The sequence below is a fragment of the Orycteropus afer genome, unplaced genomic scaffold (genome assembly GCF_000298275.1).
Source record: "Orycteropus afer afer isolate SDZICR_OR568_19922 unplaced genomic scaffold, OryAfe1.0 scaffold00154, whole genome shotgun sequence".
In the NCBI taxonomy this organism is placed as follows: Eukaryota; Metazoa; Chordata; class Mammalia; order Tubulidentata; family Orycteropodidae; genus Orycteropus; species Orycteropus afer.
Genome location: NW_006921741.1, coordinates 5,061,699 through 5,075,092, shown reverse-complemented (window position 1 = coordinate 5,075,092; position 13,394 = coordinate 5,061,699).

The window sequence follows — 13,394 nt, the reverse complement described above, 5'->3', positions numbered from 1 at the left end:
GGCATTTGAGGTGATGACAATTACACAAATTCATAGAAGCCAGAAAGAGGATGAAGAAATGAATCTGACTGGAACAGGTGTTCAAGATGTTCTTGATACTTGTGCTTTCAGATTGTCCTCTAAGAGTAGAGCAGGACAACATATTAGACATAAGTCTCTTTTCTAAAGACTACCTTTTGTTCTTTTGTTTGTTTGGCATTTACATTTGAAGGAAAGCTTGAGAAGGAAGACTGGTAAACATAAAATGTGGCCCCAATCATTGTAATTCTTTTTGTTAAACTACCATATTCTGAGGATGATTAGTTGCATGTTTCATGTCAGGCAGGACCACGTATTTCTTAAGTCAATTTGACATTTTGTCTTCAGAGGGTTGAATGCTATTTTTGGCTCTGGACTTTGTGTATTTACTGCAAGATTTATGTCACCAGGTGGCACCATTCAACTAAATTTATGTGTTTTGGAAGCTTATAAGGCTGTTTGCTTAAGATGTGCTATAACTGATACAGGAAAAAGTTAATTTATCTGAATAGAACATGACACTTCTCTACAGATTTGTAGGAGCATGAAAGAATCTGGTGATTTCTGCTAAGTGTATAATAAATGAAAATTTGGTATGATCACTATAATGAATATATGGTAAAACTCAAAACTCACTGCCATTGATTCCATTCAGACTCATAGCTACCCTCTACTCAACGGCACATGACAAAAACAACAACAAATCTTTATGGAAGTAGATCACCCCATCTTTCTTCCACAGAGTGGTTGGTGGGTTTGAACCGCCAACCTTCTGTTTAGCAGTCAAATGCCTTAGGCACTGTGCCACCCTGATTTAAAAAACAAACAAAAAAAAACCCCAAAAATCAGAACACAATAGATTTTCCTATAATATATAGCTAGCATAGTAATATTACTAATATAATAGTCTTGAATATAACTTTCAGATGGATAGGTAATATTCGAAAAGATTGTAAGGAATACACCTTTTCAAGATGTCTTGAAATAGCATGGTAGTAATATGTAAACATGGTGCACTGGTGTCACAGTGACTAAGTGTTTGGCTGCTAATCAGAAGGTTGGCAGTTCAAACCTACCAGTCAGTGGGAGAAAGATGTGGCAGTCTGCTTCTGTAAAGATTACAGTCGTGGAAACCCCAAGGGGCAGTTCAACTCTCTCCTGTTGAGTTGCTATGAGTCAGAATTGACTTGATGGCAAAGGATTTGGTTTGATCTTAAAATGTAAACAAATTATTATCAATAGAGTATACGATCTACTAACTTATAGAACTGATAAAATTAATAGAGCATGATATAGACATTCTTAGTATAAACATTCATCGCAAGGAAATGAGTATTAGTTTCTTGGTAATAATACTTTTAATAATACTTTCCCTACCTTTAAGCAGAATTTTAATCACTTGCTCCCTTATGTTCTTATAGTATTTGTTACTATTCATGGTATAGTACTTATTACATTAGATTATTGTTCGTTGATTACATGTTGCTCTCCATCAGTAGACTGTGAGTTTCTTGAATGCTGGGAATTGTTATAATTCAGCATGAAATGCAGGGTTTGGCATGGACTAGTCCCACATTACATTTCTTTCATTTGACAACATTTAAGTCCTTACTAAGAGACATATGTTAGTCTCTGGGGGTTTAGTGACCAGAGAGATGTGAACCCTGTGTTCAGTAGTGCACTACTCAGGGAGTGCACCAAGCAAGGGGCAAAGTGGGCAAATCCCATCCTCATTGATAACTGTGTGGCAAGGATCCATTAATCCAATATCCAGAATGTGAGGATAGTCCTTACCTTCCCACTTCTCCATCCTTTTACCAGTCACACATGTGGCACATTAGCTCTTCAACACTAGGCACCTGGAGCTAGGTTAGAGCTCACAAGTCAGAAGGATACCTCCTTTCACACTGCTACATAGGCAGATGCCAGCCCCTGTTGACTCTGCTGTGTCTGTGAGCTACTTAAGTCACTGGAATGACTGGTAGAATTCCCAGAGAGTATACCATACATATGGCTACAGATTTACCAAAACCAAAAAAGGATACAAATAAAAAGACACAAAGGGTGAGGTCTGGGAGGGGTCCCAGCATGAAGCTTCCACATTCCAAAGAGGGACTTGTTACCTTCTCTCATGCATGGTTGCCAACTAGGAATCTAATCTGAGCATCAGGGTTCAGGGCTCTTATCAACCTTCCCAAGTGACCATGATAGGTTACTTCATGCCTGGTGAGGTTTAGTCAGTATTGGACCCTCAGATGGTCCCTCGTGGTCTGGTCAGCCCCCACTCATTATTCTCAGGTGTTAGTCCAGCTTGAAAGAACTGAGAACAAATGCCAAATTGCTTCTGCATGGTAATTCCGTACCTTGCAGGGAGACAGACACTAAACCAATGAGAACAATTGTGATAAATACCTTGAAATAGTTATTGGATTGCATAGATTAAATCATAATGGGTTACTTGAGTTAGTCAAATTCATATTATTGTATTGAGTTTATTTTAAAATCTGTAACCTGTTAATACATTGCTGTCAAGTCGATTTCAACTCATAGTGACCTCATAGGTCTGAGTAGAACTGGCCCATAGGGTTTATAAGGCTGAGATCTTTATGAAGCAGACTGTCAACCTCTTCCTCTCACAGAGTGACTGATGGGTTCAAACCACTGATTTTTTGATTAGTGGCAGACTGATTAACCACTGGGTTTAGATAATATTTCTTAGGAGCCTTGGTGGCGCAACGCTTAAGCACTTGGCTGCTCTGAAGGTCAGTGGTTCCAACTCACTAGGGACTCTGTAGGAGAAAAAACCTGGTGATCTGTTTCTGTAAAGACTACAGTCTCAGAAACCCCATGGGTAGTTACATACTGTTCTGTAGAGTTGCTATGAGTTGGAATTGACTTGACAACACACAACAACAACTATTTATTAATTTAAATCTTCTAGTAACTTTTTAGGAGGTCTGGTGCCATAGTGGTTAAAGCATTTGTCTGCTAATCAAAAGGTCAGTGGTTTGAACCCACCAGCCATGAGAGAAAGATGAGGCAGTCTGCTTCTGTAAAGATTTACATCCTTGGAAATGCCCTATGGGGCAATTCTACTCCATTGTAAACAGTCACTATGAGTTGGAATCAACTCTATGGTGGTGGGTTTGGTTTTTTAGAGTAGCTTTTTACTAACCTTAAAATGAAATTCAAAATTCTCACCATAATCTAATGTTCCACATCATCTGACCCCTACCATTTCCATCTCATCTCTTAGCACTCTTCCCTGCTCACTGTACTTTAGCTGCATTGTTTTTCTTATCTGTTCCTAATGTTGTCCATTAAAAATGAAAGGGCTCTTTCATTTTTGTTTGGAACTTCTTTTTATTCAGATCTTTGCATTACTGGTTTATCTTATCATTCAGGTCTCAGTTTAACTGTTATTTCCTGAGAGCACCCCAACTAAAGTGCCTCTCCACCTCACTCCCCACCCCCAAAGTACATCTAACACATAATGCTGCATTATTTTCATCACTGTATGTATCACTATTAGAAATTTTGTTTGTGCTTTTTGCATGTCTCTGTGCACTAGATTCTAAATTTCATAAGAGCCTCCATCTTACCTGCCTTATTCATTGCTTTATCTTTAGTATTGGCTCAGTGCCTGGCACATAATGGCCACTAAATAAATATTTGTTAACTTAATAGATGGAAAAATGAGTGCCGTTGCATGCCTGGTATAGTGTTAGATTCTTAAGTTATGAATGCCCTCATTTATAAGGAGCAGAAAACTTAAGCAAGTAAGGTTTTATTTTTATATGAGGAGAAGTTCAAAAAGTAGACAGCTGCTGGCCTTAAGTCAGCATTTCAGGAAAGTCCTGGCTAATGTTTCTATAATATTTTGATGTTTTCTTCATGCTTATTTTTCACAGTTATAACATGGCTTCTGCTGTCCCAGAAACCATATGTATGTTCACTACATGAAGCAGGGGTGGGAGGAAGGGGAAATAGCAGCCCTAATGATTGTTCTTTTCTTTATCAAAAAAAAAAAAAAGGTGGGGGGAAGCTTTCTCAGAGTTACTACCTGTGTCTCAGTCCCTCCCCAACACAGATTATCTTTCGGTGTCAGTGGTGAGAACTGAGTCACAGGACCACTAGTAACTCAAAGAAAGCTGAGTAATGAGGAGAAATGTTGTCATGATTTATTTTGATAATCATGAGGTATTGGGTGATACTGCTCATAGTAAGACTGGAGTGCTATTAGTTTAGAAGAAGAAGGAAATAAATATCGGATAGAAAAATAATGGTATCTCTTGTACATATATTTTCTATTATCCACATAGCAATTCTGTAAGATACATATTACTAATGCTATTTTGCAAATATAAAAGGTGAAGTTCAAAGAGATTACATAATTTGATCATGGTCACACAATTTTGGACTCCATGAATACAGTTGTTTATTGGGAATCAGGAGAAGAATTTGGAGAACCACGGTGAATGAGGCTAAACCCTGGGCACATAAGGAATAGAAACTTGATAGAGTTTTTCCAACAGAAGAAAAGTCTAAGGGATAATTCAGTTCCATTTTGTCAGAGGAGACTGAGAGTAAGTAGAGCTGGGCTCATCTCTGTGATCATGTAATATATGATGTTGGGTAATTTACTTGATTGCTATTACTTTAAACTCACCATTTTGGGGCTCAGTTTCTTAATCTATAAATTTAGAGGTTTTCCGCTTGTTAGCTCCATGGTCTTTTTGAGTATAATTTTTGCTGCATCCACACTGAGTTCTAGTACTCTCTGCTGTATTTTTTTTTTGATGAGTATCTTGCTATTACATATTATCACTTCTTCCTTAATAGGTAGTTTTATGCTTTGTGTTCTTTTTATTTATTTAGTCATGTTGTTATATGTTGTCAAGTCGTCTCCGACTCATAGCGACCCCTCCTTGGCTTTCCGAGGCAGTATCACTAGGGAAGGTGATTGCCCAATCTTCCTTCTGAGGAGTGGCTGGTGGGTTTGAAACATCAACCTTCTGGTTAGCAGTCGAGTGCCTTGGGCACTGCACCACCAGAGCTTCCAGGGAAAGGTTAATGGTTTAGGTACAAATTTTCTTCCTGGTTAATAATAATATTTTAATTGTTTTTGTGTGATTAAAAGCAATTTCTGTTTTAAAAACATTTCTAGTTTGAAGAGAAAGGGTAAAAATTCCATTGAAAACTGTAGAATTTAGTTTAAAAATGATTCAGTGTTGATGTTTACAGAATCAGAGGTAGTGGAGAGGATGAGGAGCCTAGGGATGGGGTGGAAAGGATTTAGGCTAGTAGCTGCCGTGGCAAGGTAGTAAATTCAGTGCCCAGATAACTTTATTATTTTTGGAAAGGTGCTTTCCATATCTTTTTGTACTAATTTAGGCTATTGTACTGAAAGAGCCTTCTAAAATTTTTATTTTTCTTCTTACAAGGACAGCCAAATCGGAGGTCTTATTCTCATAGTTTTCCCATGTAATACAGAGGCCAGGCTTTTAATTATAAGAAAGACAAGAGGTTCTGCTTCTCAGTTGAAAGAGAATGTAACACTGGAGAAATAAGAGGAAAACTCTGTCTCCTTTATGACCAAAGGAATTTGTGGAAGAAAAAGGGAGCAATGGAGAGAAAAGAACAAAGTGATTAGATAAGCATCTTAGAAGTGAGATCAACCCCCAAAACAGAGTTGGATTGGCTTCCTATTTAGTATTTCTGGAAGGAGGCTACCTGCTTTTCAAAGGAGCATTGGTGTGTAATGTTTACTTGCTTGGCTACTAACTGAAAGGTTAGTAGTTCAAACCCACACAGCAGCTCAATAGGAGAAAGACCTGGTGATCTGCTTCCATAAAGATTAAACAAACCAAGGAAATTCTATGAAGCAGTTTTACTCTGTTACATTGGGTTGGTATTTTCTTGACAACTGTGGTAGTTATGTTTGTGTGTCAACTTGGCTGGGCCTGGTTGAGCAGCTGGGCACCTGGTGGTAGTTATTCCCCACAATGAGACTGGCAATCAATTCCATGGTGGGATCTACCACAAACAGCTGAGTAGCTGCCTTTGGGATGTGGTCTGCTTCCTGTAAATAGGGGGAAGCTTTGGGAATGATCTCTAGCTTGTGGCATGCTTGAACTCTGCATGTAGCTGTGTTGTTCAGCAGCCTGCCATGCTCTGCTGACCTGGAGACTTACGATGTACTTGAATTAATAGCCTGCCATGTGGTTTGGTAACATTGGGACTATGCCTTTTTGTCAACCTTGGGTTTGGCAGCCCAGCAGCCAACAGCTGTGTGAGTGAAGAAAAGCCTCTAGCTTTAGTGAGCCAGGACCTGGAGGCAGAGCTGAAGCCCAAAGCTGAGGGGCTTTCACCCAGCCCCTAAAGCCCGGCACTTTGAACTTGGACTTAAAGCCTCCAAATTATAAGAATTAACTCCGGTTTGTTAAGGCCATCCCATTTGTGGTATGTCAGAGCGGCACTAGGTAACCAGAACAACAACACTCAACAACAGCAACAACTGCTTTTTAGGTTGCTTGATACTGTTCAACCACACTGAAGTACATATGGTGGTGCAGTGTGGTAAGTGTAACCAGGTAAACGTCTCTGAACTTTAGTTTTCTTGAGGCATTTTTGATTCTATTGTGGCAAAAATAGAACTGAGAATCTTTTAGTGGAGCTTTTAGCAGAAAGTTACCAAATAAGAGTGACATGACTTTGTGGCAGGGTCTAGCTGTTCAGTGAGGGTGAATGGGCACTGTAACATGACTTCAGTGGGGAGTGTAATATGTATCATACCACTGGAGCCTAAGGTGAGTTCAATCAGTCAAACAGAACACCTGGAAGCATTACCTGAGCCAAAAGAATGGACCCCAGGCCTCACCAAACAGGCTTGAGCATCAGAAGCCAGTAGTATGTCCGTTGACCAGATGGACAGGAACATTGCCTGAGGGCTAGAGGAAGCAAAGGACAACATGCAGACTCAAAGAACTCATCTTATTTTTTTTGAAATACATTTTATTGAAATACAATTTATGTACAATCAAATACACAAAACTGAAGTGACATGGGTCAATGAACTCATTTTTATCCCCAAGACTGTGATGACAGACAAACCACATGTATCCCCCCAGTATCACATCCATCTGGATACTATTTAACAGAGAAGAGCAGGAGGGGAGGAAATGGTATATGAATAAATAATTGTAGCTTAGAAAGACTATTTAAATTATTGGATCAGACTGTGCTTTAAACTGGATTGGATGCTCACTTTTCCCAATTAATCATGGGTTGAGGGCTTGTGAAGCCATAGACACAATAAAGAACTCCTGTGTTTTCTTTGTAGATCTGTGGTGTATTGTAAGTTATATTTGTGACCCCACTACACTGAAGTGCATAGATGTCAATACTGGTTCTTACTTCTTCATATTCCTTTTAAATTTGGTATTGAGTATTGATGAAAAGAATTAGTCATAAGAAGGAGAAATGGAAAAATAAATATTCCACAAGTATCCCATAGGAAAGATTTTCCCTTCATCCTGTTAGCTCTGGCTCCTAGCCAAAGATAGAAGGAGTGGAGAAAGGAGAGGAGCATTGGTCTACCTTAGGTTATTTACATGAGTCAGTCCTTTCTTCTCTACCTCATTAGTTGCTCAGAAGCCATGAAACTTCTTAGACTATGTTAGCAATTCCACATTCTAATAATAGATATGCCATTCAGTATAAATTTTCTTGATTTCTAGTTTATGAGTCCCAGGGTCTAACCTATATTTAGTTCCCAGTTTTTGTCAAAATGATAAACCTTCGTAAAACCATAAGATCAGATTTCTCTTTGTAGTACTGTATGTATACAAATTGAATCATCAAGTGTACCTAGAGCCACCAAACTCCAGAGGGTATTGCAATACTTACTAATTACTTTAACCATGCTTCTCTAAAAGCATTTAAAAACTTATAGGAAGAAATTATATGGAATATTAAATGTTACTTTCAGAAAAACTTTTTGAGTTTTGAAATTGAGCCATTTGAAAATAAAAAATTATCTCAGAAATAAAACTTGTGCTTTAGAAATATTTGATGCAAGAGTTTTCTGAAGAAGAGTTTAAGAGCTCTTCAATTGATCAAAATAAGACATCAACTATAAAAATGAGTTTTATATTTCATTATTGAGATAATTAATGTGATCAAAAAACCTGTTTATTGTTAGTGTAGGGCTTCAATTAACAAATTTTCAGTATACATGTTTACTTTCCATCTGTCATTTATCTTACACAAATTTAATTTTCAAAAACTGTATCATTTTTTAGAAGCAAAGCCCCTGGGGATATGAAAAGATTGACAAAATATTTAACATTGCTCTCTACTATTACTAAAAAATTCTAGTGTAGCATATTCCCGTTTCCCAAGATTGAGTATTTATAATTGTAATGTGGAAGAGGTGAGTTAATACAATGGCATTCTTTATAAATATGAATGATTATGAGAGGAGTACACAACACACTACCATTGAGTTGGGTCCAACTCATAGCGACCCCTCTTTGGGTTTCTGAGGCAATATCACTATGGAAGTAGTTTGCCCAACCTTCCCTCGGAGGAGTGGTTGGTGGCTTTGAACTGCCAGCCTTCTGTTTAGCAGTTAAATGCCTTAGGCACTATGTCACCAGAGCTCCCATGGAGAATAGTAGTGACTACATATTGAATAAAGAATATAGGAAAATGGATGCCAGTATTCTGTGTGGTGATTTCATACTTAAAAATTTGAATAATTGTCATTATTTCAGCTTTGTTTATTACAATAGTTTCTTTAGATTCTGGTATCTACCTGTAATTTTTTTTTTTTTTTAATCAAACTAATCCTGCTGCCTTCAACAGCCACAAGGACAATCTAATTCCTTGGATCTCCTTTCCAGCAACAATTTCTTCCTTCACTTTATCTCAGACCCCATTCTTATGTGTATTCTGTATCTTTTCATTAACATAACCTCAACCTTCCAAACTCCCAGTTTTAAACATCCTACCCTAACTACCACTCAATACCCCCTATTGAGCCAGTTCACATCTATACTTCATATATCAATCATTCTTTGACCCTATAAAAGCTGCTAAATTGTAGGCCTTATCCATTTTTGTTATTGGCTACCATATATCTTCACCTTTCTGCTTACCCAACGTATACCTTCAATTTTCTTGTTGGTCAAAACCAATCCCTGGTTAATCCCATCTCTTTGTCAATTCCATGCTTGCACCAAGGCAGCCAAATGTAGCTAGAGACATGCATACACCCTTGTTAACTGGTTTCACTTTAAATCTGTGACCAAATATCCCATTCTATTTCCTTGGATAATTTACTTTCTTATTCTCAGTGGGAATATTTTCATACCTTATTTCTCACCAAATCAATGCCCTGCCCCTTTTCAACATTGTTGTTATATGCTGTTGAGTCAGACCCGACTCATAGCGACCCCTCCTTGGGTTTCCAAGGCAGTATCACTACGGAAGTAGATTGCCCAACCTTCCTTCCAAGGAGTAGCTGGTGGGTTTGAACCACCAGCCTTCTGGTTAGCAGTCAAGTGCCTTTAGGCACTACGCTACCAGAGCTCCTTTTTCAACATTAGCTTTCTTATTTTATGAAGACAATAAAAGTAGTCAAAAGAGAACTTCCTTACCTTTTTACTACTTAATCTACCACCCTGCCTACATCCATGTCTTTGTACTCTCACTTCCTTTTTGTTAAAATGGATAAACAGTCCCTTTTCTTACCTGTGTTTTCTTTGTAGATCTGTGGTGTATTGTAAGTTGTATTTGTGACCCCACTACACTGAAGTGTATAGATATCAATGCTGGTTCTTACTTCTTCATATTCCTTTTAAATTTGGTATTGAGTATTGATGAAAAGAATTAGTCATAAGAAGGAGAAATGGAAAAATAAATATTGCACAAGTATCCCATAGGACAGACTTTCCCTTCATCCTGTTACCCTCTGGTGTTTGGTGGCTCTAGGTACACTTGATGATTCAATTTGTATACATACAGTACTACAAAGAGAAATCTGATCTTATGGTTTTGTGAAGGTTTATCATTTTGACAAAAACTGGGAACTCAATATAGGTTAGACCCTGGGACTCATAAATTAGAAATCAAGAAAATTTATGCTGAATGGCATATCTATAGATTATTATTAGAATGTGGAATTGCTAACATAGTCTAAGAAGTTTCATGGCTCTGAGTAACTAATGAGGTAGAGAAAAAAGGACTAACTCATATAAATAACCTAAGTTAGACCAATGCTCCTTTCCTTTCTCCTCTGCTTCTCTCTTTGGCCATCATTGATTCTTCCCTTTCTGAGTAATGTATGTCATAACATACAAGTTATGTATGTTATGACATACAAGTCAGGATTCTGGAAGGAAATGGAAGACATTCTCAAAGAGAAATTTACCAAAGTATGAGCAGAGTTAAGGGAACAGGCCAGGCATGGAAGCACTTGGGGACTAAGAACAGTGGGAATCCTGAATGAACAAAGAGCTAGCTGTTCCTGTAACACAGGGAGAGCTATAACCATGGGAGAGGGACTATCTGACAGAAGATAGGACTTTAGGAAGAAGAACACAGCCACTTGCAAATCATGGTTTAGCAGAGAGCTGGAAGAATAAATGTCTCAACTTTGCTTTTCTCCTTTTTCCTGCTGGTGCCTCCTATGAGCAGAACCCAATTGGGAGCAAGGACAAGGGAGCCTGGGTGAAATAGTCTGTAGAGGTGAGCCTCCCAGGACACAGAGCAGGGTAGATAAGGGAGGCAAATGGAGCTGGAAGGGCAAATGGAGAATATCCATTATAGGTTATGACTGTTTCTTCTTATAGACCAATAATCATTGTTAGGTGCCATCGAGTCAGTTTCAATTCACAGTGACCCTATCTGTGCACAACAGAAAGAAATACTGCCTAGTCCTGTACCATTTTCATAATCATTGCTATGTTTGAGCCCATTGTTGCAGCCACTGTCTCAGCCTTTCCTCTTTTTCACTAACCCTGTACTTTACCAAGCATGATATCCTTCTCTAGGGACTTATCCCTCCTTATAACAAGTCCAAAATATGTGAGGTGAAGTCTCATCATCCTTGTTTCAAAGGAGCATTCTGGCTATACTTCTAAGACAGATTTGTTTGTTCTTCTGACAGTCCATGTTATTATATTCAGTATTCTTTACCAACACCATAATTCAAAGGCATCAGTTCTTCTCTGGTCTTCCTTATTCATTGTCCATTTTTCACATGCATATAAGACAATTAAAAATACTATGGCTTGGGTCAGGTGCACCTTAGTCCTCAAAAGGAATCTTTGCTTTTTCACACTTTAAAAGAGAACTTTTGTAGCAGATTTGAGCTTCATCAGTAAGTGATTCAAGTCTTCTTAGATTTCAGCAAGCAAACTTGTATTATTTGCATATCACAGGTTGTTAATGAGTCTTTCGCCAATCCTGATGCCATATATATATATTTTTATAACCCAGCTTCTCACATCTTTTGCTCAACATATAGACTGAATGTTGTTGTTGTTGTTATTATGTGCCATCGAGTCGGACCCAACTCATAGCGACCCCTCCTTGGGTTTCCGAGGCAGTATCACTACGGAAGTAGATTGCTCCATCTTCCTTCTGAGGAGTGGCTGATGGGTTTGAACCACCAGCCTTCTGGTTAGCAGTCAGGTGCCTTAGGCACTGTGCTACCAGAGCTCCATACAGACTGAATAAGTATGGTGAAAGGATGTAAAACTGATACACACCTTTCCTGATTTTTGAACCATGCACTATCTCTTTGTTCTGTTCAAACAACTGTTTCTTGGTCTATGTATAGGTTCCTCATGAGCACATTCAGTGTTTTGGAATTTTTATTCTATAAACTGTTGTCCATAATGTGTTATGATTCAAACAGTTGAAGTCCTTAGCAAAGTCAATAAAAAAAAACAGGTAAATGTCTTTCTTGTATTCTTAACTACATCTGGGAAAAGCAGTGATGGAAATGCTCAATATCATCACTCAGAACAAGGCCAGGGGACAATTGATAGAACAGGCCATCATTTGGTGATATGCAAGTTCAAGTTGAAGTTGATGAAAATTAGAACAAGTCCAAGAGAGCCAAAGTATGACCTTGAATATATCCCACTTGATATTAAAGACCATCTCAAGAAAAGATTTGACATATTAAATACTAATGATCAGACAAGTTGTGGGATGACATTAAGGACCTCATGTGAGGAAATAATGTAATTAAAAAGACAGGAAAGAAAAGACAAAAATGGACATCAAAAGAGACTCTGAAACTTGCTCTTGAATGGAAAATAGCTAAAGCAAATGGAAGAAATTATGAAATAAAGACCTGAACAGAAGATTTCAAAGGGTGGCTAGAGAAGACAAAGTAAAGTATTATAATGAAATGTACAAAAATCTGGAGTTGGAAAACAAAAGGGAAGAACTCACTTGGCATTTGTCAAGCTGAAAGAATTAAAGAGAAAATTCAAGCCTCAAGTTGCAATGGTGAAGGGTTCTATGGGGGAAGATATTGAATAATGCATGAAGCATCAAAGGAAGATGGAAGGAATTCACAGTCACTGCACAAAAAATAATTGGTTGACATTTAGTCATTTCAGGAGGTAGCAGATGATTAATAGCTAATGGTATTAGGAAGAAGTCCAAGCTGCACTGAAGTCATTGGTGAAGAACAAAGTTCCAGAATTGATGGAATACTAATTGAGATGTTTCAACAAATGTATAAAATTCTGCAAGTGCTCAAGAAGGTAGAAGACAGCTATCTGGCCGATTGACTGGAAGAGATCCATATTTGTGCCCATTCCAAAGAAAAGTGATCCAACAGAATGTGGAAATCATCAAACAGTATCATTAATATCACAAACAAGTGAAGTTTTGCTGAAGATAATTCAAAAATAGTTGTACCAGAACATTAACAGGGAATTGCCAGAAATTCAAACCAGAGTGAGATTTTTTTTTTTTTTTTGAATGAGGAATATCATTGCTGATGTCAGACAAATCTTGGCTGAAAACAGAGAATATAAAGAGTAAGCTACTATAATTATCTTTTCTCTCTTTTGCTTACCTTCCTATTCATTAATTCCTGTCAGCACATAAATATTTCCTCTTAGAAAACCAGTTTAGAACTAGGGTTAAGAGCATGAACTCTGGACAGAGACTTTCAAGATGGCGGACTAGGCAGAAAGACTGCACAGACCCTCTTCAACAAAGAAAAGGGAAACCAATTAACACAGACACAAGAAGATAATCCTGGACCCCTGAGCCTTGAAGGGAAGGATAGAGAAGTGGACTAAACCCCAACTAGCAGAAGAATTTGCGTTAAAATACCAAAAAAG